The sequence below is a fragment of the Protopterus annectens genome, chromosome 12.part0, assembly GCF_019279795.1.
Source record: "Protopterus annectens isolate FY-2018-M chromosome 12.part0, PAN1.0, whole genome shotgun sequence".
Lineage (NCBI taxonomy): Eukaryota > Metazoa > Chordata > Ceratodontiformes > Protopteridae > Protopterus > Protopterus annectens.
Genome location: NC_056746.1, coordinates 1,474,157,322 through 1,474,184,742, shown reverse-complemented (window position 1 = coordinate 1,474,184,742; position 27,421 = coordinate 1,474,157,322).

Below are 27,421 nucleotides of genomic sequence, written 5' to 3'. Positions count from 1 at the left end.
TTTGATGGCAACTACACATCATATTGTCTCCAGTGAATATCCTTTCACATTTAGGTTGTGTAATCAATAAGTGCGCCACATCCAAATATATTGCATAGAATACATTTGCAAATAACAGGTCATGCCTTGATATCAGTGTACATTCTGTTGCACTTGGTTGTGTGAGGAATTACATCATGTATTTGCTGCAAAAGGTGTTTGTGGAGAAAAGATGGATAAGTTCTCCCTCCTATTTTGTCACAGTACATTGCAGTGAGAGTCGGGATCCAGACCTATGTAGTGATTTCTCATGTGTACTAACATTTTCTATTGTGTATGCCATAGATTGATTTCCTGCATTTCAACTAATTCTACATTTTTTTATACTTTTTTTTTGTTTTGTTGGGCCACTGTTTACACGATCTGCCACTTAACACAAACAGCTTTAGCTACACACATTTCATTTGTATGTAGAGTGTCAGTGCACAAACCAAAAGAATGGGCCACCCATGTATCAGACAGGACCCAGACAGCCATACACATACACTGGATGCATTCAATTAATACTATCGGCCATTTGCACGATGGTAAGAGATGTGCAACAATTTCAAATGTTGTAAATCCAGAAAGTGCACACTCCCAGTAAGTGTGATACCTGCATTGTGGGAAAATATCATTCTACATTGGTCTTGATCTGTGATAGGCATGGTTGGTGTTACTAGTAAGTGTTTGAGATTCTGTACTCAAAGATGGGGGTCCAGGAGTCCAAAGTGTTTGTTGGACTCCTAGTAAAAGAACACAGGCCCAGACTATTGCAGAGGGAATATCATTGCTTTGATTACAAGGCAGAGGAATGGAATAGCCTAGCCTGGGTTTTGAGTAGTGCTACCAGTATCCCCACACTGTTGAACAATGTATGAACCACTACAGAGACCTCACGATGAGGAAGAGGGATACCCTTGACTGCTGGATCAAGGAATGTAGGACTGGGGGCAATCCACAGGTGTATAAGTATCACTTACAGAGACTACTTGTCAGCATTAAATGCTGGATATAGTCAGGATTGGTATGCTTAGTGGTATTCTGTTGTGCTCTGTTTTTTTCTGCAGCTATCACAGACCAGGCACTGAATATGCAAACCCATGCTGCTAGATTGGCATGGATATGAGACGCATGTGGTATTTATGCATCCCAACAGTGGGGTCATTTTAGCATTAAAAGTTACAATGCATTTATTTGTTATTTATACAGCTGTATCAAACTGAGCATTCATTTCTTAACTGTGATAGGGAAGTATGCATGCATTACTCTGGAGGGCAAAACAACAGTTCATTATTAGAAAGTAGTCATAGGTTGTGCCTTCAAAATCCACATTTCCCAAATATATTAAATATATATATATATATATATATATATATATATATATATATATATATATATATATATATATTAAATATGTTAAGGTTTCATCAGTATTGCAATGTAACATCAGAGCTGTAAACCAGTGCCACAAGTGGCTTTCTGCAAACTGTAATCAGTATATTTGGATCACGCATATGTGCAATGTATGCACACATCAAGGATTCCTCACTGCAATTTGTAGTATATTATGTATCTGTTACAAGTTAGGTAGCCTTAACAGTAAACAAATATATTTGTGAGGAGTTTGCACTGTAAAAAGTAAAGGTAACAGAATAGAGTAAAATAATTATATCAATGTGTATGTCACATATGAAGTTGCTAATGTTCTACCTTTTTTTTCACATCAATCCTTTTCTCTTTTTTTTTTCTTTTTTTGGGTTTATTATTTTCTTTTTTGGGTGCATTTATTTATTTTTTTTGTTTTTCCCACAGCACAGTAGAGTCAGACTTTTCCATGCAACCCGCCTGCCCCCACACCACCAGCTATAGCACTGCTGCCCAGCATGTCTAGTGCAGAACCTGGTAGGACACCTTCTGCCACCTCTGTACTACCAAGCCCCTCAGGTATTTCTGCCTCTGAGGATAGGCCTGTTGCTCCCTCTGGCAGCAGTAGCAGAGGGGGTGAATTTATCACCCATAATAAACTGCCAGGGATGGCATGTAGGATTATGCCCTGCACTGTTGGTACATACCTATGCTGACTGGAGACACTGCTCTCCTTTTGTTATATTAAGTAACACAAGCAGACACAGATGTCAGATACTGCAGCCTTTGGTGCAGTTAGGTGACAGTGATGACAGTCCACTGGGTGAATACTCAGTTCTTACTGTCACCAAGCTTGATGCCCATGAGTTTGCAATATCCTCCCCCTCCCCCCCAACCATGGTGTTCATCCCTCTCATGTGTCCTACACATCCCTGTCTCTTGTCTTGTTTGTCTTGTCTGTCTACAACTGCTTCCTCACCTGACCAAATTACCTCACCCAGACATTCCTACAGCCCTTCCCCAACATTCCTCTCTCTCTCAAAAATAATAAAATGGGCACCTGTCCCACAAAAAAACATATTGTCCTATACATAGCTCTCCATTTCACACACGTGTCTTCATGACACACATGATTCTTTCAAATTCTTTATACAACAGATTGTGTTGTAGTTACCCATCTCTCTGGGGGTGACAGTCCAAATTCAGCAAAATTTGTATGTTATATCCTGGAGGAAATGAACAGCTATGGTTCTTTCCTTCATCCTTTCTGCACATTCCTGCCTTGTTTTCACTTTATGCATTCCCCTGCTTGCTCCCTATTTCACCAGTTTCCTGTCTTCACCATTTCTTTTCTTTAAAGCATTATTGTGCAATGATGTGCATCATGCATTAATACGTGGCTACTGCAAATCCAGTTCTAAGTATTATATAGTTGGAATGGAAACCAGTACCATCTAGCCATATTTTAGACACTCCATAACAACTATCACACTTCAGAATGTGGATTTACATGTAAAATTATTTGACACTGTTAACATACACCTGAATTTGAACCAAGTACCATCTGAACAAAAAATGTACATGCATCACTGCAGTAACAGGTGGTACTACAGACAGTTGATTAGTAGGTGTATTTTAGAGATTGTATAGCAAATGGTAGATTTAACTGCTGTTGTTTACACCTGTTAGTTAACTGAATCTCTGGCTGTAGGAATTAATGCACTTAATGCAGTGGTAGGTTCCTTTTTGTGGTTAATGGTTTAGCTATAGGTAATACATTAAAGTATTTTCATAGTAGCATTCATTACTTATCGATGCTGCACGATGTGCAGCATCTCTCACTACTGCTGCACAAAACTAGATGAGTATCGTGTAGTAATGTTTTATAAAACATTACAGGGGATCACACAATGCTGCTTCAAATAAATATAATGAATAAGATGTGATACTAGTGATATGGGGAGGATACACAGGGAAGTACAAAGGAAAATCTTTCCTAAACTCTGTCCCTTACTATTAAATGTGTTAAATGCACCTGCCATCTAACTGATTTTGTGGCAACAAGTGCATTGTTGGAAGCAGATGGTACTGGGTTCAAATACAGGTGTAAGTAATAATTTTACAAGTGTGTATAATACTTTAAATATATCTATTTATATTGCTGCCTTTTACCATTGCTACATGTTGGTGTGTGTCACACACCATCATGCAATAATTCTTTAAAGAAAAGAAATGAGGAAGACAGGAACATGATGGAATGGAAAACAAGCAGAGGAATGCACAAAGTGACTAACTAGACAGGAATGTGCAGGAAGGATGTAGGTAAGAACCATAGCTATCCATTTTTTTCCAAAATAAAACATACACATTTTGCTAACTTTGGAATGTCAACCCCAGAGAAAGGGGTGACCACAACACAATATATTGTATAAATATTGTATATTGAATTTGAAAAAATCATGTGTGTCATGAACACTTGCAAAATGAAGAACTATGTATGGGACATTTTCTTTTATTTTTGTGGGACAGGTGCCCATTTTTTTGTGAGAGAGAGGAATGTTGGGAATGGGGTGTAGGAATGTCTGCCTGAGATAAGCTGGGTAGGTGAGGAAGCAATCGCAGACAAACAAGACGAGAGACATGGATGGGAAATCTTGGTCCCATGCATGTCAAGGAGGTTGACAGTGAAAATCTAGCCCTCACCCAATGGACAGTCATCGTTGTCAACTCACTGCGCAGCTGGCTGCAGTGCCCTATGTCTGTGCCTCCTACAGGTGCTCTGCACTAGAATGGAGAGCAAGCGGTCCATCCCGCATAGGCATGTGCCAACAGTGTGGTTCACAATCCTAAGCATGATCCCTGGCAGTTTGTCACAGGTGATAAACTCCCTTCCTCCGTGACTACTCCTGGAGGCAACCACAGAGCTATCCTCCAGGGCAGAACTACCTAAGGGGCTGGCTAGTTTAGAGACAACAGAGGGGGTGCTATGAGGCACTGAATGAGACATGCTGGGCAGTGGTGCTGTAGCTGGTGGAGTGGGGCCAGTTGGATGATATGGGACAGTCCTATCCCACTGTGCTGTGAGAAAAACAAAACATATAAATGTAAACACACAAAAAAAAATAATAACATCCTCAGAAAAATAAAAATAAAAAAGTAATAAACACACAAAAAAAAAATAAAATAAAAGAGAAAAAATGTTGGGGTGAGAGAAAAAATGAGAGAACATTAGTAACTTCATATGTGACATACAAAGCATTGATACAATTATCGACTCTATTCTGCTACCTTTCCTTTTAACCCTACAAACGTCTAACAAGTTTTTTCCTTACTTTTAAGACTACTCAGTTTATAACAGTGGCCCACTATAGAACAGATTGTAGCCACCAGTCCTTGATGTATGCATATTTTGCACATATACGTGTTCCAATTATACTGATTACTGATTGCAGAAGGTCATTGGTGCCACTGGTATAAAGGTATGAAGTTATATTCCAATAATGATGAAAACCTAAACAGTATTGTATATTTGGGAAGTGTGTTTTTGAACCTACAACCAATGACTATGCTAAAATACTGTACTGTTCTTTTGTCTTACAGACTACTCCATGGATATTTTTCCTTTTACAGTTTACAGATGCATGCCCACTGTTTTTTGAGAACATGGCACCATTGCTATGTGCTACAGACTAAGACATGCATAGTTTCTTCTACAGTTGGGATAAGCATGCTCAGTTTGATACATATGCATGTTCCAATTATACTGATTACAGATTACAGATGGTCATTTGTGCCACTGGTATAGTGGTAGGAAGTTACATTCTAATAATGATGAAAGCCTAAACAGTGTTATATATCTGGGAAGTGTGGTTTTTGAACCCACAGCAGATGACTACACTAAAATACTGTACTGTTCTTTTGTCCTACAGACTACTGCATCCATATGTTTCCTTTTAAAGTGTACAGATGCATGCCCGCTGTTATTCGAGAATATGGCACCACTGTTTTGTGCTACAGACTAAGTCATGCATAGTTTCTTTTATAGTTGGGATATGCATGCTCAAATTGATGCATCTCTATTAAATACCAACTAAGCTTTCCTTGCCTTTTAATGCTACAGAATTATTATACAAATAATAATTATTATTATTAAACTACTATTTAGACAGTACTGTTCTGATGCATATATATATATATATATATATATATATATATATATATATATATATATATATATATATATATATATATATATATATATCACATACTGTAGTGTGGGGTGTCACCTACCTAACATTTCCCGATCCAAAGGTCAAGGGTATCCCTCTTCCTTCTCCAGAGGTCATCAAAATGATTTCTGCATTCCTCAGCTGTGCAGGGGATACCTGTTGCACTGGTTAAGGCCCTGGCAACACTATTCTAAGCTTCAGATTTATATTCTGAGCCAAAGTAGCCCTACTGTAGCAACATGGGCTCATGTTCTCTAACTAGGAGTCCAGCAAAAATCTTGGACCCCTGGACACCCCAATGTTGCTCCCGAAAGTGCACACCCTCTCCAGCAACTCCACACATGCCTACTATAGTTCAAGCTCAATGTCTAATGAGCATTTCTTAGCAATTGCAGTTTATATGGTGCTGTTTCCTGCCTATTACATGTCTCAAACTTACTGAGAACTCACACATTTTGGATTTGCAACATTTGAAAATGTTGCGTATTATTTGCCATCAAGCAAACACTGTAGATGAGGGTGCGTAATGCCAGGCACCATTTTTGTGCTATGGTAAACGATGTACAACAGTGGCAAACAATGCAATTTCTAGCTGATTAGGTATATAGGCACTTGTATAAATGGGCTAGTCAAATTTACCATGTACATGGCTCCCCTACACTTGCAGCTATTACAACAAGGAGATTGAGAAAACAGTTGTGTATCTTGCACTTTATTGCTATAATCTGCAATCTCACAACAGTAAACAAAACTTACCCTGTACTAGAACCCCATACCATCTGCACTCCACACCTAAACTTAACATGCTACCATGGGATTTGTGAGATGATATCTGCCATCTTAGTAGTTAGTGTAGGGTTCTCACTATTAATCATAGCCCAACACCGCTTCCCGTGGTTGTGTGATGCACAGTATTATTAATTCAATGCATCTGGTTCGCATGTATGGCTGTTTGTGTCCTGTCTACAACCTGGGTGGTCCTTTCCTCCAGTCTGTGTGCTGCTGCACTTCATGCAAACCAACTGAACATAGCTAAACAAGTTTATGCCAAGTGGTGCATGGCCAAAACAAAATAAATAAATAAATAAATAAAATTAAAGCACAAAAGGGAGACTGTCCACAGATTTGCAGAATGTTCAGATATTTGCATCATATATTTAGCCTGCTCCTTATAAAATAGGTGATCTATTGTGAAATCACTGAAGATTGCAGTAAATGTATAATGACATACAGTTCTGTTCCGTACTTCATATCTTTCAGAAAATGCATGTTTGCTCTTTGTCCTGGAACAAACCCATGCATAATATGTCCTGCTTTCTATGTTCGGAAGTCAACTAGAAAGTTAAAGGAATGTATTTCAGACAATCAGTTTGATGTATGAAGGAATAATAAGAATAATGCTCTAGCGAAGCATGCAGCAGACTACAGCTCAGAACATTCTTTTAAATTTAGAGGAATAGATGTGATTTATAAAAGTGTAAGGGGTGGTGATTTAAATAATAAGTTCAAAATGAGTGAATATAGTTGGATTGTCTTTCGGGAAGCAGATCATGAATAAGGGATTAATGTGGCAAACAGTGTTCAGCCTATTTTAAAATATAAGCAAATGTGCCTGAATTCTTAGAAAATAAGATGTCTTTTTAATAACCTTGCTAAAAAGTTTTTTTTATGAAAATTTTCTTTTTAAGAAAGTATTTCTTTATGAAATGTTTTAAATATTTAATTGATATTGTAATCTGATAGGGCAGTTTTGTATGATGTTCTTTAAAACAGATATTTAACTGTCTGTTTTTACTTGTATTTTTCACACTATAAAAGGATTGTTACCTCAAAGCTTTGTGTATTAAAGTTTTTGTGGCATTTCTAGAGTGTGGTATTTTTACTTGGATTAGTTGATTGTTACCTGAGACTCAATTTACTGTGGTGTGGTATCCAGTTTGTAGTTTTGAACTATATATCTTTAGCCACACTTTCTAAGAAATGTCAGGTACCTACCTTTACTGAGCACATATCCACCACAAAACAATCACAAACGTGCAAATGATCAAGGAGACATGACTCTGTTACTATCACATTTACAGATATTTTGGCTGTTAAGATATTTGCAATGTATGCAACAATAAAACATATTGAACATTTATGGGTGTGTCTCTCAACAAGCTTAACAATTCTGTAGACCAGCCATTTCTTTATCTTTTCAGTCCCCATCTCATTATACCTTGCCCAACACATCTAGTAGTACTGATATGGACATGTCTTATTGCCAATAGGTTGAGTAGCAGTTAAAAACAGCTGCACTACAAATGAGTAGATTGTAGAGTGTAGGGCTTACCTTATACAAGCAAAATCGTTTTGCTGATGTACTGTTTTCTTTTCAAATTCAACTTTAGTAGGTAGAAAACTCTGAACTGCAGTGGTTTCTTCCATAGTTTGATGAGGTTCTGTGTCTCTGCACATGCTTACATCATGCAGATTCACCTTGCTGGCTCAATGGTTGTGATATTTAGGACTCAGCTCATTATTGTTTATGAACTACTCAATTTATACAATGGGCAGACCTGCTAATCATCAAGCAGAGGTGTATATGATGTCATGCACATGCCTGGGTCCCTGTAGGCAGTACTGTACACCAGTATAATACAGTAACTGTATTTCCAAGTTTTCCATACATCACATAAATGAGGTGCACAGTTGGTAATTGTTGATATGCAGTATATGGAACATGTAAAACAAGATATGAGTACCAGTTCCCTGTCATTTTTCACTGATATTCTTCAAGCTGAGACACCTTGGCTGGAAAAGGAGTGAATATTGCTCCTTTAAGAGCACAGAGGTAGCATGAGAAGGAGTCAGAACTATTTCATTTCCACCTCCATAAATATTATAATGGAGACTCATGCAGGGAAGAAATAAAGGACCTCAGTGTAATACTGAAGCCTGGAACAGTTTAGTCCAGCCTGTCACCTGTGCAACTGGCATTCCAGTCATAGGGGAACAGTGCCACCACCATTACAGTAATGTAAGAAGTTGCATTCCTAATGTCCTTGGCTAATAGAAGGATGCAAATAAAGTGGAAACATTACTTATGTACCACAAGTTAAACTTAGCTACATATTTAAATTGACACTGCATGCCATCCACATATATTACACAATTCTTTTTTTATGTCTATAACCCCTGAAGAAATAGAAGGGAAAAGGTAGATGAAAAGATGAAAACTGGATCACCAAAGACAGTGCCAAGGTGAGCACACCTGCTTCAGACTGACTCTCTTTTAATATCATCAGTCGTAGGGATTCATTTCCAAACTGTATGCCTTTCATATAGCACTGTCACTTTTGTCATAATTGCCATAGCTCAAAGGTAACAGTATGACTGTTGAATGTTATTAATGTGTTTGGGCATGCATCCTGTTCTATATGTAGACAAGATTAGGATGTGCATACATGTGGATACCATGAGAATGGTGTGACATATAGGTCATGTGGGAGCCAGCATAATGATTTGTCTGTCAGTTGGTTCAGAGGAGTAAAGCTCTTGAGTTATAAGCAAGCTGCTTTCTATGCCCAGGTTAGAGAGTATAGCAATAACCCACACCTGGGTGTGGGTAATGCTGGATTTACCCACGATTGGTGTGGTTTGGTCACGAGGGTGAAGCCCAAGTGGCCAAACAAAGACAACCGTGGGTAAATCCAGCATTACCCACACCCAGAAGTGGGTTATTGCTATTATACAATGACATTATTTAAGAAAAAAGTAATTACTCTTCTTAAATAATGGCATTGTATCATGCCTCCTTGCTGCCCTTTCGCAGCTGTCTAGTATTCTGCGGCAATTCTGATGTACTGCGCATGCGTATACTTATGCAGTACATCAGCGCTGTGGGCAAAAGCAATGGAGAAAGCAAGATCTCCGCAGCTTTTTATAACCTGTCTTGCTATGTTAAACGAGTTTAACATCGCGAGACAGCTTTAGAAAAAGCAACAGAGAATCTCTGTTGCTTTTTTTAAAGTTGTCTTGCTATTTTAAACCCATTTAACATAATGAGACAGTTTTGAAAAAAGCAACAGAGAAAGCAAGATCTCCTTTGCCTTTTAAAGCATCTCGCTATGTTAAATGGGTTTAACATAGCTAGACAGCTTTAAAAAAAGCAACGGAGATGCTCTGTTGCTTTTTTTAAAGCTGTCTCGCTATGTTAAACTCGTTTAACACAGTGAGACAGGTTGTAAAAAGCAATGGAGATCTTGCATTCTCCATTGCTGTAAAAAAAAAAGAGTTATACTAATGGAAAAAGTCAGGGCGACCGGACCTTTTTCCATTACTATAACTCTGATTTACAATGTGCAAGCTGACCAATCGGCATGCACATTTTGGAATATTAATGGGGGGTTGTTGTATAATTTGCTTTATTCCATCTTTATTTGCCTATTATGTGACTCTCAGCAAGTCACTTAACCAGACATTGCTCCTGGAATTCCCATGAAAATGGGCAGTTACATCCAGTGGGTTATGGGATCAACACAGGTAAAAGTGAAAAAAAATAGCAAAGCAGTTACAGATACTTAGCATCTAGCGTCTATGGTTTGAGGAATATTGAATATTGTTTTCAGATGTTATTAAAGAACATAAGCAAAATGTCTATAATTTTTAAACTAATCCAGAACTGGTTGCATAGAAGTGGTTGATTGGCATCATTGCAAAACTGACAGGTTAAGGAATAACTTTGTTACTGAAAGTATGGTTGAGTAGGGAATGTTTCCTAATACATTATGACTTCTTTTTATTTAACTTCTGTGTTTAAAATTAAGCATAAAGTCAGGATTCTTACACAGATATTTGAAGTCATTACCACAATGAATATGGCTATCTTTTGAACAACTTTGGTATTTAAGTTTTCCTGTAGCAGTTATCAGTTGTGGCAGATATTCACATGTATCTGAGGCATGACTAGGGAAAATATTTAAATGAAAGTCTTTGAGGCCTCGATAGGCTTTCCTGTTAGCCTTCAGGCATGTAAATGGGCATGCACAATGCAGCAATAAAAAACACAATACATAGTGTATCTTTGTAACTTTATTTTGCCTCAGAATATGTTTAATATTTACTAATTGAGTGTTCCTGATTTTAGTCTGCTGCTTCTCATTTTAGGAGTCTTATCTCTGATTGTCCATTCTGGTGGTCGAGAGGTATACTATGATGGGGCTGGCCAGTAACTGTGCATTTGTGCATGAAACTGAGCTGAAATATATTACAACTCTGCTCAGTCTTATTTCACATTTGTTTTTTTTTTACTGTAGTCCAGGGCCAGTGTTAGTATTTTAGGTTCCCCCATAAAGTGTAATTTTGGGAGCTCTCGGAACTTCAAGTCTAAGAATCACTGTGTCACTATCACCCATCCTAAGTAACCTTTTAGTTCATGCTGCAAAATTTTAAGAGCAGTGTATCATTTAGTTGCAATGATGTTACATTAAAACAATCCAATATACAGAGCCAGCCATAAGTGAAATGGAGCAGTAGATAAAAGACTCCATGGTGCTCCTCAATGCCTACTGTTTTGCCACACACACACACACACACACACACACACACACACACACACACACACACACACACACACACACACACACACTCCAGTCCTCTCTCTTGTCCCCCCAATTCCAGTCTCCTCACACCATGCACATTACTTGTATTTTCATTTTCTCACATTTTACCTTACTCTTTTTCCAGAAGCCATGGCTATCTAGTTGCTCTGAAGAGTATTTTTGAGTTTATTTTTTAAACAACTCCACTCTCTTTTCACTCAGTTAACCATGACCCATTAATCCATACCTACAGTAAGGAAGTGGATGACTTCATGGGCACCCACAAGTTCATATGTGGGAACCAATAAACCTGCACCTCCAATCTTGGTCTCCCCATATCATTCAGTAAACTTTTTTCTTCTTTTTTTTTCTCTAATTTTGTATTATGCTTTTCCCCTGCATCCTTTTGCCAGACCCAAACTGGCCAAGACTGTTGTCTAATAAATGTAAAGGAAAAAATGAATTAAGGCAGGGGCTTGGGGGCCATTAGGCCTTTAGAGACCATGAAGTTAGAGATGCTCTGAGGTGCATTTAGAACATGTTCCCAATTTTTATTCCTATGATGTCATGAACAAGAGTCATGAGTAAGGAAAGAAGTTCAGTCTTATTTTTATCATGCAAGTAAGAAATTAGTAGTAACTGTAGTGTAAGTTCATTGCTGACAAAGCAGTTATTCACAATAAACTAAGAACCCAAATGTTGTGAGTATGCATACACTTTATCTGTGGATAGTCCTAACTCCCTACCCACCAAGACCTTTTGCGTATCCCTCTGGTGTTAGATTGGAATGAAAGTGAAGGCACAAATGGCCACAGTCATACATTCCAAGTGCTGCTGTCATTCAGCATGCCACCTCACACCTACCCCGAAAATGCAGCCATCTGATGTGTGCCCCTCTGATGTCAGGCTAAGATGAAACTGAAAGATCAAATAGAATATAATAGCATGTTTCAACCTGTTTATCCTTAACCTTATCTCCAAAACATATCCACCCTTACATATGTCAGATGTTTAATTTTAAGGCAAGTGAAAATTTAATGATCACAGTGATGCATTCCACTTGTTGCTTCTAGACAGTATATTGCCACTTCACAAGCTATAGTGACTTTCTTTGTATATCTCTGAGCTCTGTGAGAAATAAAATGAATAAATAATCACCAAACTCTTCCCAGGACTAACACAAGGTCAGTGACCTTCTGTTCATATCTCTGAGGTTTGTAAGAAAAAAAAATAAAGAAATAATGACCAAACTGTACCCAGCCTGAATACAGATTATAGCAAAATTCTCTGCATACTTCTTGAGGACTGATCGTGAAGAAAATTGTTAAAAAACAGCCACATTGTCTCAAGCCCCAACACAGTCCACAGCAACCTTCTGTGCACACCTCTGAGCAGGGCCAGTTGTAGAAAAGATGTAGTTCAGGGTGGAGGATACCAAGATCATATAGCTCTGTGGGTTCGGATTTTATTTCTGAAAGATAATTATTAATCTATCTACATATGTGCCCAGCAATACTGTGTATGTGTCCACAGACAAAAATAAGTGATATTAGTTACACACACACACACACACACACACACACACACACACACACACACACACACACACACACACACACACACACACTATAGCAATACTAGTTTTACCTATTTTCAGCTATTACAATTCATTGTGTAGCACTACCTCTGCCATGCAAGTTCAGTGACTGCTGTTTAACAGGACTCAAACAGCTGTGGAAAGACATACTTATTCACATGACTGTATCTGTACACAGTTACTTTACTGAATGTGTACAATTCAGATGTATCATGGTGATAAAAATTAATAGTAATGATAATGGCCAAACAAACACCTAGTAATCACATCAATCTTATTGTGTATAAATGCATACTAGTCCTGCAAAACCAGGTCAGTTTAATTCACAGAAAGCCCCCACCCAACAGTTGCAGCTACTTCTATGTACATTATAGATGCCCGATTATGAGAAAAAGTGAAGGTCATTATTGACTAACTGTAATCCTGTGATTTACCAGAAAATTAAAAATCTTATGACGGTAAGGGCAAAAATTAGTTCAAATCAGGGACGTTCTGCAAAATTAGGGACATTTGACAAATTTACCCTCAATTACTCTTTGGCTTTGGCCTCCAGTTTCCAAGCTAAAATGTGAAGTTGTGAATTTAGGTACGGCTGTTCATACTGGTGATGGACTACATTAGCAAACAGATCGGAGGGGATAGATCAACAAAGTTGCTGTATACAGACAACGTGGCATTACAGGCAGACTCTGAGCAAGAACTTCAGCATAGGAGAGGAGAATGGAATGCAAAACTGAAGGCACATGGGATGAAATTAAGCACAGGTAAGACAGGGTTATTGGCAGCAAATTGGGGAAATCAGAAGAAGCTGACAATACAGATAGAAGGGAAGATAGTGGAACAGGTAAACAGCTTCAAGCATCTGGGAGGGGTGGTTGAGGAGAGGGGAAGTCTGAATGAATAGGTCAAAGCTAGAATCAGAGGGGCTGCAGCCAACTGGCATAGAGTGCCAGATGTAGTCTATGACAGAAGAATGCAAAAGAAGCTGAAAACTAAGGTGTACAAGACAGTGGTGCGACCAGTGCTGCTGTATGGTATAGAAAGCTGGGCAGTAAAGGCAGAACAGTTGAGGAAGCTAGAGGTGATGGAAATGAACTACCTGAGAAGGGTGTTAGGAAGCACACTGTGGGACAGATGAAGAAATGAGGACATAACTGCAGAAGCCAAAGTAGTTCCAATTGCAGAAAAGATCAAAGAGAATAGACTACAGTGGTTTGGACACATGTTCAAAAAAGTAGAAGTCAACCTGGTGAGGAAGATTTGGGACAGACAGGAAGAAGATAAAAGGAAGTGAGGAGATCCAGCAAAGAGATGGATGGATTGTGTAAAAGAAGATCTGTGACAATCAGGCATGAGTGCTGAAGAACGCAGGAGTGTGGCACTGAATCAAGAGAGTTGGTGACAGTTAACACGATAGCCCAACCCTATGTAGAAAATTTGGGAAAAAGGGGGTTGATGATGATGATGACAAAAAAAAAACCTCTCATTACCCCTAGAACCAAACTCCATAGCACTGCACATGCTTTCTCCTCTCAGTAGCCTACTCTTTGCAAGCTGTCCTCATTAATATTAAGGAAATCCTCACTTATTCCAAATTCAGAATGTAACTCAAAAGGCACTTCTTCATCCAAGCCAAATGCACCTGCTTCAACACAGGGATATCACTTAACCTATCTCCTTTCCGAGCTGGTTATCTTTTCTCAACATTAACTGAAGATTGACCCAATTTAGATACTAATGTATATATTGTACAGTATACTCTGCTTGATTTTACATTGCACTGTACTTAGTTACGCATGTATATACATATTTTTTTCTATGTAATTAGTATGAACTATTCTTTTATTACTTCATCTCTTAGCCTGAAATTGGTCAATACTGATCAGCGCAATATCCAGGTAAACAAATGCAAATACATAAATAAAGGAAATGATGTATCCCAGGCATCTTTGCTGCTTATAGACAGTATATTGTCACTTCACACAGACTATAGTTACATTCTTTGTACTCCAATGAAGTTTGTGAGGGAAAAAAATAAAAAAAATAACAATGTGAAAAATGAATATCAGAAAAGAACTGAAGAAAATTACATTTTCCCTCCAATAATCTCTAAACTGTCTGCATACTGTATACAACTAAAATCAATGTAAGGGTTAGAGCACATACCTCTTAACTGTACAGATTTTCATAGAATGTCTAGAATTTTGTGTCATAATTTTGGACTGTTCTTCATAAAATGTGTGGTTTTCTGGCAAATCATCGAGGATTGGATTCACTAAATATTGACTTACACTTGAGTTTCAGACTTCAGAAAATATATGCTAACACAAATCATGTTATTCTAGTAACTTTCTAAGTTTAAAACAGTAGTATTTAACATCTATTTTAGGTTTTGCATTGTCTAGATTTCTTACACTAAGAAGTTGAGAGGTATGTTAAGATATTAAATGCTGCAACTTCAAATCCAACACCAAGGTGTTGCAAGTAGAATTTAAAAAGTTAAATTCTATTTGCAATGCTTACTCCTGAAAGTGAAGCTTTTAACAAGAGTTCCGTTGTTATTGAAGCATGCAGTTCATTTCATGATCCCATCCTGAGAGTTTTTGTAGCTGTATTAATAAGATGTCCGCTTCGTTCTTATAGTCTTCTGAAGAATAGAAGTTAAAAACAAAAGAAAATGCCACAACCGCATCAGGTCCTTTGCTTTCAGGACACAAATCTGAAGGTTTATAACTTGAGGATGCATTCACTTTGCTTCCATATGGTTTGCTTACTGTCAAAAAAATGGAAACAAGATTGTAGAGTTACCTTGTCATTACAGTGCAATCATTCATAGAAATGCACATGCACCTCCTATTCACTGTGTGTGACAGCCACATACTTCCTTTGCTCTGGGCATCTCCAGGTGAAAGTCAGCTAGGGGCCTCCTGTGCTTTGCAGGTACCTAGCACCAGCTATGCTATAGTCAGACATCTTAGATGTATAACAAAGTAATTATAATTGCTTGTCTAGTTATAGTGTCTGTCTGTGGATGCAAAATTGAATGACTGATATCATTTGCCAATTTTCTTCAGTGCTGTCTTTGCAAGATCAATGTGATTTGTCTGAAATACGTTAAAATTAATAGCTTAATGTGTGGCTGCTCTTTGTGCGAAATAAATTTGAAATATTTTATGTGACCATTAATGTTATCACAATCAGATGTCCTAAATGTACACAGACAGCAAACTGTTATAATTGCTGTGTGAGCTTGAGTGCCTTTCTGTGAGTCAAAGCTGCCTATCCTCTTGTTTGCTCAGTATAAAAGTATGACTTTGCTTAACTAGCATACATTTCTGTGAAATAAGTTGGAATACTTTACTCTGGTTACTGTTGGTAAAAAACAAAGTTACATAGATCTTAATTGTACCTGACTTTGCCTCATATTTTTGTTATGCAGCTTATACAGTTTGTGGTCTTATGGCATATCATTGAGGATTGCATACACTAAATAATGACAGAAATTTCAATTTCAGACTTCATATCATTCAGAAAATATGTGACAATGCAACAGAGTTATTCTAGCAACTTTCTAAATATATAAGAGCAATATATAAAATTTGATCTTGATTTTGGGACTTTGTCCCTCATTGTATTTTGGATTTGTGCCTGATTCTTTCATTAAGAGATTGATGGAACTATAACTTTTTTGATTGCAATAAGTGTAGTATACACTTTACTGTGGCTACTGTCTGTTTGGGATGAAATATATTACTGTGCCCATAATTATTGCTGGCTATATTTTGCCATTGTTAGACATATAAAATGTACAAAGTCAACAGGAGAGCTATAATTGCTGGGTACAGGGATGTTTGTATATGAGTGACTAAAATAGGCTGTCTATAGATGAAAATGACTGTGCTCTCAACAATCAAGTTAAACAGTCATGTCCTCAACTTTGCAAAACTATGTTATTTATTTTTATTTATTTATTCTTTGTTGACCATGTGAGTCCCATTAACCTCTCAGCCTCATTTTCAGGAATACCTAAGTTGGAATGTATACTACTTGGCGAAATTCATCCAAGTCACAGGAAACTTCACCTACTCTTTTTGATAACTGCCATGGGATCTTTTTCATCCACCTGAGTTATAATCAATTCAAACTGATATGACCTTGGCTTAACATCTCATCTAAAAGATGGCATACTTATGGAGTGCAGTACCCCTCTAATACAACAGTGTAGTGTCAGTGATCCAATGAGCTGGAGTTGGAATATAACACACAGCCTTCTGGTCCTTCATTGCCAAAGGTGAATGTGCTACCTGTTGCACCACTGATACTACCATAAGGTTATATTAGTGTATATTTATACAAAGAAAGTTGGAATATTCTACTGTGGTTATTGTTTAATTGTATTCAGATAATCTGAGTTATCTTTTATTGTTAAAGTGTTCTGAAATAAGTTATTAGTTAGCAAATTTTGTTTCACATCATATTGAATAAAAATGTTCAAGACACTCCAAATTTGTAAACAAACAGGAATAAATTTTACTTTGTTAAACAGCACATGCAATGAAAAGCAGGAAGGCAAATCCAAAAGGACCTGTGCATTCATGCGTGGTCCAAAAAAGTGTTTGTGGGGGACTATGACTTGGAAACCACCCAGGGCTCAATGTATATTTAATCTGCCACTGATTCTGATAACATAGAATGTTGATATTACCCTGTGTTGCAATGGAGGAATTGTTGCAACAAGATAGTTTACTGTATCTAACTTTTTGATGGACTTCTAACCTTGTGTTGCAATAATACTGACCACCTTGTGAGTTTACTGTGTATGGGGAAGAGACTATATTGTACCAAAGACGTTCAGAGGGATTCAATAAAGCCTACACAGTCATTTTTCACCATGTGTGCATTTCAGCTTGATGCTTACAAGACCACAATTATTTTTAGATTCAGTAACTCCATGTAGTAGCAGACACTCATGCGCAAGCAAGGCAACATCCGTGGAATACTAATTACAACATAAGTAGCTGAACTGTATGATAATGGAGCAAACCAATACCATGGAGTGAGTTAACAAACTGTAAAACAACTGTGTAGATTCCATGTTTGTGTTGCTTGTCTATTCAAAATGTTTCAGAATATAGCTGTTAAAAGGAGTCTACATGGAAACAAGAGTAAGTAAAAGTTTTAGATTTGTGCAGAACTGACCTTAACATGTAACAGCAGACACATTATGACATTATTACACAGGGTGGATTATACAAAAGTAGAGTGACAATAGCAACAATCATTTTAAGTGCCATGACATACATGCAGCTTTGCTTCCCCATCCCCAAATGAAGAATATACTTGTAAGTAATGTAGACAGCTAAAAGCGTACACCCCATGAAACAGACTATTCATATTGTCATGTAAGCCTATGCAGTATGTAGTTAATGGAATACAGTCAGATTTTATCCAAAACTGCATTCTTCTGTGCAGATATATAGAAAATAATACTCTCCCTCATGTTTACAACATTAGGCTCCCCTTCACTTTCCCTGCCTACATGGTTACCAACCATGTAGATTCAGAGCTCCCAGCAGGGTGAAGATGCAAATGAGGACAAAGCTCATTAGAATTTCTGAATCGCAAAAAATTATTAACCATGTAGGGATGTTCACTTTGTGTAGGCACTTTCACACTGTTTGGTTTCAAAGGATGTCAACAGTAAATGATGACATCATGGGAATGTGTCAGATTACTCTTACAGAGATGCACATGTAGGACTGTGAAGGGTGAAAGTACATGTAAGGAGTGCACAGTGCACAAGTTCTGTTTCATCCTCTGAAGTTTTTTTTAAATGTGTCATCTCTGTTCTCTTTAAGTAATTATTATTTTTTTTTATTTTTGTCATTGTTTGCATGATGCAGCTCTTAGCGCAGTCACTGGAAAAGGATAAATGAATGACAAGTTTCTCTCTGCTTGTCATGTAGCTATTCCTGTGGCAGCATATGTATGTGTAGGGCTAGAGTATAGATGGTCTTGGGTTCTAGTACAGGGTGTGCAACCTTTCCTTCACTTTTTGTGCTCCATGTTTGCATGATATTACAGGAACATAGGAAAGTAATACCCTTTTTGCCTGTACTTACCTTATTACATGAAGATGCATGGAGTTGCACGCAACTGAGCAGAGGGGCACATAGCACACTAGTGAGCAAGTAGTAGCTGTGTTTATTTGATGCTAATCACAGCATAAGAAGGTAAATTGAACCACTCCAGCACTGTGGAGTTATTCAACAAGCTATAAAGCATCCATATAGCTTCCATTCTGATTTTTCCTGAATACTTCAATACCATTGGAGTACAGACAAGGACATTTTAACTGGACACATTGGTAGGGGGCTGTTGCAGCTTTGCTCCCTATGTATGTGCTAGAGGCTGAAGTCAGTGCTGCTGGTGATGGTAACAGCAGCCCTAGACTGAGAAGTAGAAGAGTGTTTCAGGCCAGGGTAACTTATGAGATGCTACATGACCTGAAGATTGTCAAACACTACAGGGTGGGCAGGGACACATTATAAGAACTCTGAGAGCTCTGCTGCCCTCAACTATGAGACAGAGACAACCAAGAAGAACCCATCCCAGTGGAAACTAAGGTATGTATAACCCAAAGAATCTCAGTTACAGGTACTTTTCAAATATGAACTTGTGACATGATTGGTGTGTCACAGGCATCAGCATCCAGGATCTTCCACCAGCTCCTGGATGCTATGCTCATACATGCCAGTGAGCACTTATGTTTTCCCCATAGTTCTGAGGAGAGGGCCAACAATATGTGACAGTTTTACCATGTAGCTCACTACCTTGAAGTACTGGCTGCCATAGATTGCACACATGTACACATTAAAGCACCACCTGATGAGAAGGGCAAAATCTACATTAACCATAAGAGCTACCAGTTCAGCTTCCAAGTTGTGTGTAATGGGCAGGGAATTATCTTGAATGTGTGTGCTGGTAACCCTGGCAGTTATCATATCTCCCATATCTGACACACGTCACAACTGTACCAGATGTTTGCTGGGGGGACATCCCACAGGGACATTTACTGGGGGATATGGGCTATGCACTGCAACTGTGGCTGATGAAACCCATCAAAAGTGCACATATAGCCATGGAAGAACACCATATTGAGGCACACACTCAAACCAGAAACATCATCGAGAGAGTGTTTGGGCTACTGAAGTCATTATTCTGGTGCCTAGATATATCTGATGGAGCCTTGCAATATGTGTGCACAAGTCTTCACAGTATGTGCTATACTACACAGTCTGATCCTGCAGAAACAGCTGCAGCAGGATCAGCAAGGGGAAGGGACACACATCCCCGCACCAACGCCTAGATTACCACAGCCACAGTAGAAGAACTTGGAGGGGGAACCACCAGCTGCTGTGCCTGCAGCCAGAAGCAGGCATGCTCAGCATGCCCTTGCTTTGGCTAATCGATAACTCATAGCACATTCACTGACCACTTATGTGTCTAATACCATTCTCTTACTCACATACATATAGTAAAATTGATGCCAGCAACTCACACAACCTTTACCTCTCCATGTATTGGCTATGCACTACTTGCATCAGACAAAGTCAGCCCAGAAATAAAATTGTGTCAGCTGCTGCATTTGCAAGGTAGGCCCTGAACCTAGACTGTATTATTGAATAATGTTATGTCATATCCTTGTATTTTGTAACTTGGTACAGTATTCAAGTAAATAGTGGTAGATTTGTACAAACAAATCTTTAACATGTGACACCAGAGACTTATTTGACATATAGGTGGCCATTAGTAAGTAGTAGGCCTCAGAAATCAAAGATTCGCACACTTATATTTATCAAGAATAATGATCATCACTGCGAGGCCTCAGTTTAGCACCATACCTTTGTACTGGTAAGCCATTAAAGACAGATGTTAGAAAGTAATGATACACATAGCAGTTTCTGACTTCACAACCCTTCCCAAAATCAAACACCAGGCAGGACAGTAACAAAAGTATTTTATCCTAGTTTGTGCCATAGCAGTAAAACCTTTGCTCCCTCCACAAAAGAACAGGCTCTGCTTGTTTGTGACATAACAGTAACTGAGCTTTGCCCAACTCAAAACAGCAGTGTATCCTTCTTTGTGCCATAACAGTAACTCAGCTATGGTCCCCCCAAAAGAACAGTTTATTCTTGCTTGTGCCATCCAACCTGGCCTTCAGAGGTCTATATTATGGCACTGAAACATTGTAACAGTGAATACCAAAAGGCTGACACATAGTCAGCAAAATCCATTTCTGTGATTTGCTTAATTCTTACAGGGCAAAGATGTAGTTGGCCAACTACACAATTTTGCCATTTTTTCCACTGTAGTGCAATCTTGAAGTTGGTATATTTAGTTAGGGGGATGGGGGGCACAGCCCCTCACATCAGGGTGTGGGGGGCAAAACCCCCCGCAGTGGTGGGTTTGGTTTAGGTAAAATTAGCTTTGTAGTGTTGTGGGGCAAGTGCTTGTTTGTCTGACAAGTTTTCAGAGAATCGCAGAAATGGATTTCTCTGAATACTTGCCAGCCTTTTGGTATTTGCTGTTATGGTGTTTTGACATTGTAATATAGACCCAGCCTTCAGTTGCTGGCAAATGCATATCACATAACTCCCAGTTAATATCGTCACACATTAAGGCCAATGATATGGGATGGCTAGCACACTGTATGTCTCACACTATTGGTCAGATAACTGAGGAAGTACCAAGAAACACAGACATGTAAGACAGAGCAGTATATTTGCAAGCATAATCATAACAGGTATTGTAATCACTAAGTACACTACTTCCAAATATAATAAATAGAATTAAATGTATAAATCACAGCTGATGGTTTCATAGCAGTGTACATTTTGATGCAGTCGGTTGTGTGAAGAATGACTTCAGTTCTTTGCTGCAAAGCTGTTTGCATAGCAAAAAGGAATAAGGCATCCATCCTGATTTCTAAAGCTGCATTGCTGTGAATGTTCAAATCCTGAACTATGTAGAAATATCTCATGTGTGCTATCATTTTCTACTGTGTATGTCATATATTGCTCTTGCTCCTTTCATGTATGTCTCCCTTTTTTTCTACTTTTCTTGTTTTTAATTCCACTTTTTTCATGATGCGCCACATAGTGCAAACAGTGGAACTGGAGAACACATAAATTCAGGTTTGGCTGTGCTTATGTGGTTTGCACGAAGCACAGCATTGAGGACACAGGAAAAAAAACATGCCACCTAAGAAGCAGACAGCCAAAAATAGAAATTGGATACATTCAATTAATGCTCTTGACCATCAAAAAGCCTGGCCTGTAGTACATATGGTACTGGGTTCTAGTACAGAGTGTGCAACCTTTGTTTTACTGCTGTGACAATGTAGTATAAAGCAATGAAGTACAACACAACCAGCTGTTTCTTCATCTTTCTTGTGGCAACAGGTGTAACTGTAGGATTGCCATACATATGGACCTGGGTTTGAAAACAGCAAATTCCATGAAGTATTAGTCTTATTGATTTAGTGATCTATGTATTAAAATATTTATGATCAAATATATGACTGTGGGTATACTGTGTACTATAGTCCTGTATATGTAGTCCTTCTATCTGAACCAGCATGGCCTTCACTTTTGCCAACAACACATGTACAACTGGCTCCACATGCAATAACCCTGAAATTACTTTGCTTGCCACTGTTGCACTCTGCTTATCATCGCGGACATATGGTGCTGATAACTAGCAGGTATATGCTAGATAATACTAACTTTGAGTGGTAGCAATGTGGCTTGCACTTGTGCACTGCTGACCTACTCATAAACAGGTGTATCTCATGCAAATCCACTGCTCGCTACTCTATGGAACCGTATATATGATGCTTTATTATTGGTGCTTATTGTTCATTTCCTTAGTATGACACAAAATTACATGTGGAAACATTGCAAACTATGGGCCCGATATAACTATATGTCATAAATTTACAATACATACATGTGTTGCCACCTCCCCAAGTACTACAACCCTGAGGTCTCAGAACTTTTTCCACATATATAGCAATGGATTCACTTTAGAAGCTCAAAATACTGAAATGTCAAAATTCAGTATTTTGAGCCGATAAAGTGAAATCCTGAAAAGAGCAAAAGCTAAGAAGCACAAATTTTAAAACCTCGAATACTGGAGGTTTTGAATTTCATGCTTCTGAGGTTCCGCTGTGGTTACGGATTCGGGTAAGTGTATGTGTGTGTTAAAGGTTTTGGATAGGGGCTGTGGTGTGTGTTAGTGTGTTTTGTTGCTGTGATGTGTGTGAGCAGAATGTAGCTTGTGTGGTGGTGATGTGTGTGTGTAGTGTGACCTCGGAGTTAGAATATTTAAGTAGGGGGGTGTGGGCAGCACAATAGTAGTAGTAGACAGCTAGTGTTTGTGTGTGGGGAGGATGGTGTGTGTGTGTGTGTGTGTGTGTGTGTGTGTGTCTGTCTGTTTGCGTGTGCAGTAGTAGTGCAAAATTCAAAATCTCCAGTGTGCAAGATTTTGAATTTCGTGCTTCTGAGTTTTCTATGTTTTAAAAATTAAACTTTATATCTTCAAAATACTGAATTTCGACATTTCAGTATTTCGAGGATATAAAGTGAATCCATATCAACCAAAGTACAAAGTGTACTATATAATGTTGTGTGCTCCTTCATGGACAAGGCCGATTGCTGGTGCTCACAACCTCGCTCTGCTGAACCCATACATCCAGCTATGCTCAATAAGGGTACTTGTGTTGTTACACAGCTAGGTTTCTACACAGCCTAGTGCAATTAGGCTATTAGCTTCATATAACACTATGATTTTATGTACCTACCCATGCCTCCCAATCCATTGTTTCTTACATGGCCTGCTGATGTCATCTACTATAAGTTCACCTGCACTCCTGTATAAATCAGACTTGTGGTGTGGCACTTGCTTTAAGTACTGTATTCTGTAGTCTGTACATGACTCTGTGTGTGTGTGTGTGTGCGTGTGTGTGTGTGTGTGTGTGTGTGTGTGTGTGTGTGTGTGTGTGTGTGTGTGTGTGTGTGTGTCTAGTCAGCAGAGTAGACATGATATCTTACAGTTACATCTCCAATGACATGGATGGAAATGTTTTTGATAGCGTGTGTTTGAGTGAAAGGGAAGTCTGAATGAGGAATTCAAATCTAGATTCAGAGGTTATTCAGCCAAGTGGCAAAAAGAGTTAAAGTTACCTGCATGGAGAACACCAAAGAAATTGAAAAGTTGGAAAGAAATGTATATGTAAACAATAATGTGATCAAGCCTGGTTTATGGCACAGAAACCTAGGTTATGAAGCTAGAGCAGCTGAAGAGGCTTGAGATGATACAGTGGAAGTGCTTGAAATGGGTAGTAGGATGTGTACCATAGGGAAGATAAAAAAATTAGAACATCAAATCAGAAGCAAAAGTATCCAGTTGCACAGAATATTAAGTAGCACAGATTAAGATGATCTGATCATATGTGCAGAAAGGCAGAAGGTGATTTGATAAAGCAGATTTGGGAGGAAAATGAAATAGATAAGAAGAGATGTGGATGCCAAGAAAAGAGATAGATGGATTGCAAGAGAAAAGACCTGCAACTGACAAACATGCCTGTCAATGAAGGTAGGAAAATGGATCTGCGTTACATATGTGGTGCAGCTAAAGCAAGATCCTGAGCAAAACCCTGACCCCATAAAAATGGGAAAAGGAGGCTGTTGCTGCTTCTGATGATGATGTGGTTCATTAATGTTAAGTCCACTCCTTATTTTACCAATAAAATCTATCCATTTTGGAAAATACAGGGTGGAATTATTTTTCAAAACATTACATCATGCGGCTGCAGTGTGCAGTTCCTAACTATCAATTTCACTTGCCGTTATAAGGAGGAAGGGTGGCGGTAACTAGACTATGGAATGTGTCCAAGCATCAACCAAGGTCATTGAATTAGCATTCCGTTATTGTGACACAACAAAATTAATTAAATACATAATCAGAGTGAATGGACAGGAGCAATGATATCTGCCTGGTTTTAGGAGTATGAACATTCTGGCATAATCCCAGTATATTTGCAGAAAAAAGTTCACTCACCAAAGATGGTAGAAGTAATCTGCATATATGTATGTATGTATGTATCTATCTATCTATATAGATAGAGACATATAGATATATATACAGATGAAAAGACAGAAACCTGGAGGTACAGACCTTATTTGAGAAGGTTCTGCTCCCAGTCACCATGTTGCCCTAACCACAATGTAATTATTGTGATATATTGCCTTATTTAAATACCTTTAGCAGCAATGAGAAACAAACAACAGCAAATAACCCTGTAATATCCCAATGTGCAGTCTAAGTCAATGCAATGTAACAGTCCACAAAGCAGAGACAGTCAGCACAGTTTAGAGACAAGAAAGCAGAAGTGAATGCTATGTCCAGGAGTAATAACACTGGGTCCAAACCAAACAAAGGTGTTCATAAAAGAAGAATTTCTGCCATTCAACACACATATGCCAATCAAGGAAATACAGTATCTGGAAAGGAGTCATGGTCCCAAGATCCCAAGGAAGGGTCAAGTCCACAGAATGAAGTAAATGTGGAGAGTAAAGGAGGACCACATGAGAAATGTGGGACTTCTAAACGGAAATATAAAAAAGAAGCCTCTTGAAACAAGATGAGTGGAAAGGAGAGAAAATATATGTGGGACTTCAGGAAAATAGGAAGCTGGGGAACTCCTCAGGATATTGGAGTAGTTAATGTTAAAGGAGAGACTTTCTGACAACTAGTGTTACCTAAGTTTTGTCAGATAGTTATGAAAACAGCTCATAATCATCTTCGAGTTTGGCTAATGATGGATGAAAACAAATTAACAGTCTTGGACTGATTTTATTGGCTGGGTGATACAAAGGAAGTAGAACATTTCTGTTAGGTGTTCTGCCGTTTTTAATTTCTCCAAGTCTTTTGGGTTTCTAATACCATGACTGGAATGGGCCCCATTCCTAAGTCAAAGTATAATTAAAGTTCATGAAATTAGTATTGTTTCACTCTATGATCTCACCCACAAGTGTTCTTTGCAGCACTCGCAATGTGCCCAACAATGACTTCTTCTGCAATTCGTACAGTGTTACATGAATTGGTAACATATCTAAATACGATTGTAGATTATTTTTATATGACCCATTGCTGCTACTACTATTGGAACTGTCTGGGTATCTTTCTTCCACATGGCTTTCATTTCTGCCTGCAGATCCAGGTATTTTATGACTTTGTGTCTCTTTGTACACAAGACACTGTAGTCACTGGGTGTGGCGATTTCAATGATTAATGCTCCTTTTGTCTTCTTTTCTTGGACTACTATATCCAGTTTTCTAGCATCTATCTTTTGAACTGTTGGTATTGGATGATCTCATGTGATATAAAATTCATAATTTTCTATGATTCTTTGTGGCTCATGTTTCCAGTGTTTTTCAGCCACTTCAATACTATAATGTTTGCACAATCTCCAGTGTAACAGTCTTGCACATTATTATACCTTTCGGTATACAGTCTATCTGCCATTAGTGCATCGCAACCAGCAACAAGGTGTGTGACTGTTTCCAATTTGGTTTTAAAAAACCAACATATGTCTGTTTCTCCCACATGTTCAATTGGCTTTGTAAACCAGTGTGTATGTAGCCCACTATCTTGGGCTGCCAATATTTACCTTTCATTTCTTGGTTTGAATTTGCCTCTCCTTAACCATTCCTGTGTTCATTCTTGATCAACTTCAGGCTCTTCCAGAAGTTTTCTGTACTTGCAACTATATTTATGTTTTTTCCACATTTCTTGCCTTCTCATCTGGTCCTTCAGCTTATATTCTTTCTTTTGTTTTTTGGCACCTTCAGTTGCTGCCTGGTTTTTATCCACTTCTGGTTTGATTTCCGTTCCTGCTTGCCGTCGATATGCTTTTGCTAAATTAAAGAGAGACATCATCTTAGATTCATTCTCCTCATGTTTCAAAATTTTTACTACATTTGGATCTTGTGAGAACAGTAAATATGTGTGGTGTCCCACAATTACAGATCTATACATATAATCAGTTTCAAGGAGGTCCATCCCTCCTTCGGAATGGGGAATATATAATCTTGGTATACACTGATTTTTATAAATCATTTGGTAAGCATGAAGCATCCTTCTTGTTTTAATATCCAATCTATCCAACACTTTTTGGGGCCAGTCAGTCACTCCAAAACTATAAGTTAGGACAAGAAGAGCAAATTGATTTATAATTTGGATCTTGTTCCTAGATGTCAATGCTGTTTTCAGGATTCATTTAAGTCTTCTAAAGTACTCATACTGAGTGTTCATGTTTTATTGCTGATCCTTCATCAATTACCAAGTATTGCTACACTCCCTCTTGCTCAAGTTCTTTTTTATCACATTCTTGTCTCAAACTGATGCTTTCCTGGTGCTGCAGTTTTCCTTTTTTAAAGGCTGGTTTTGCACATTTATCAAGGCCAAATGACATTCCAATATCATCTGAAAAAGTTTTGACAACCTGCATCTGTGTTTTCAGTTCCTCATCTGATGAGCTATATAGTTTTAAATTATCGACA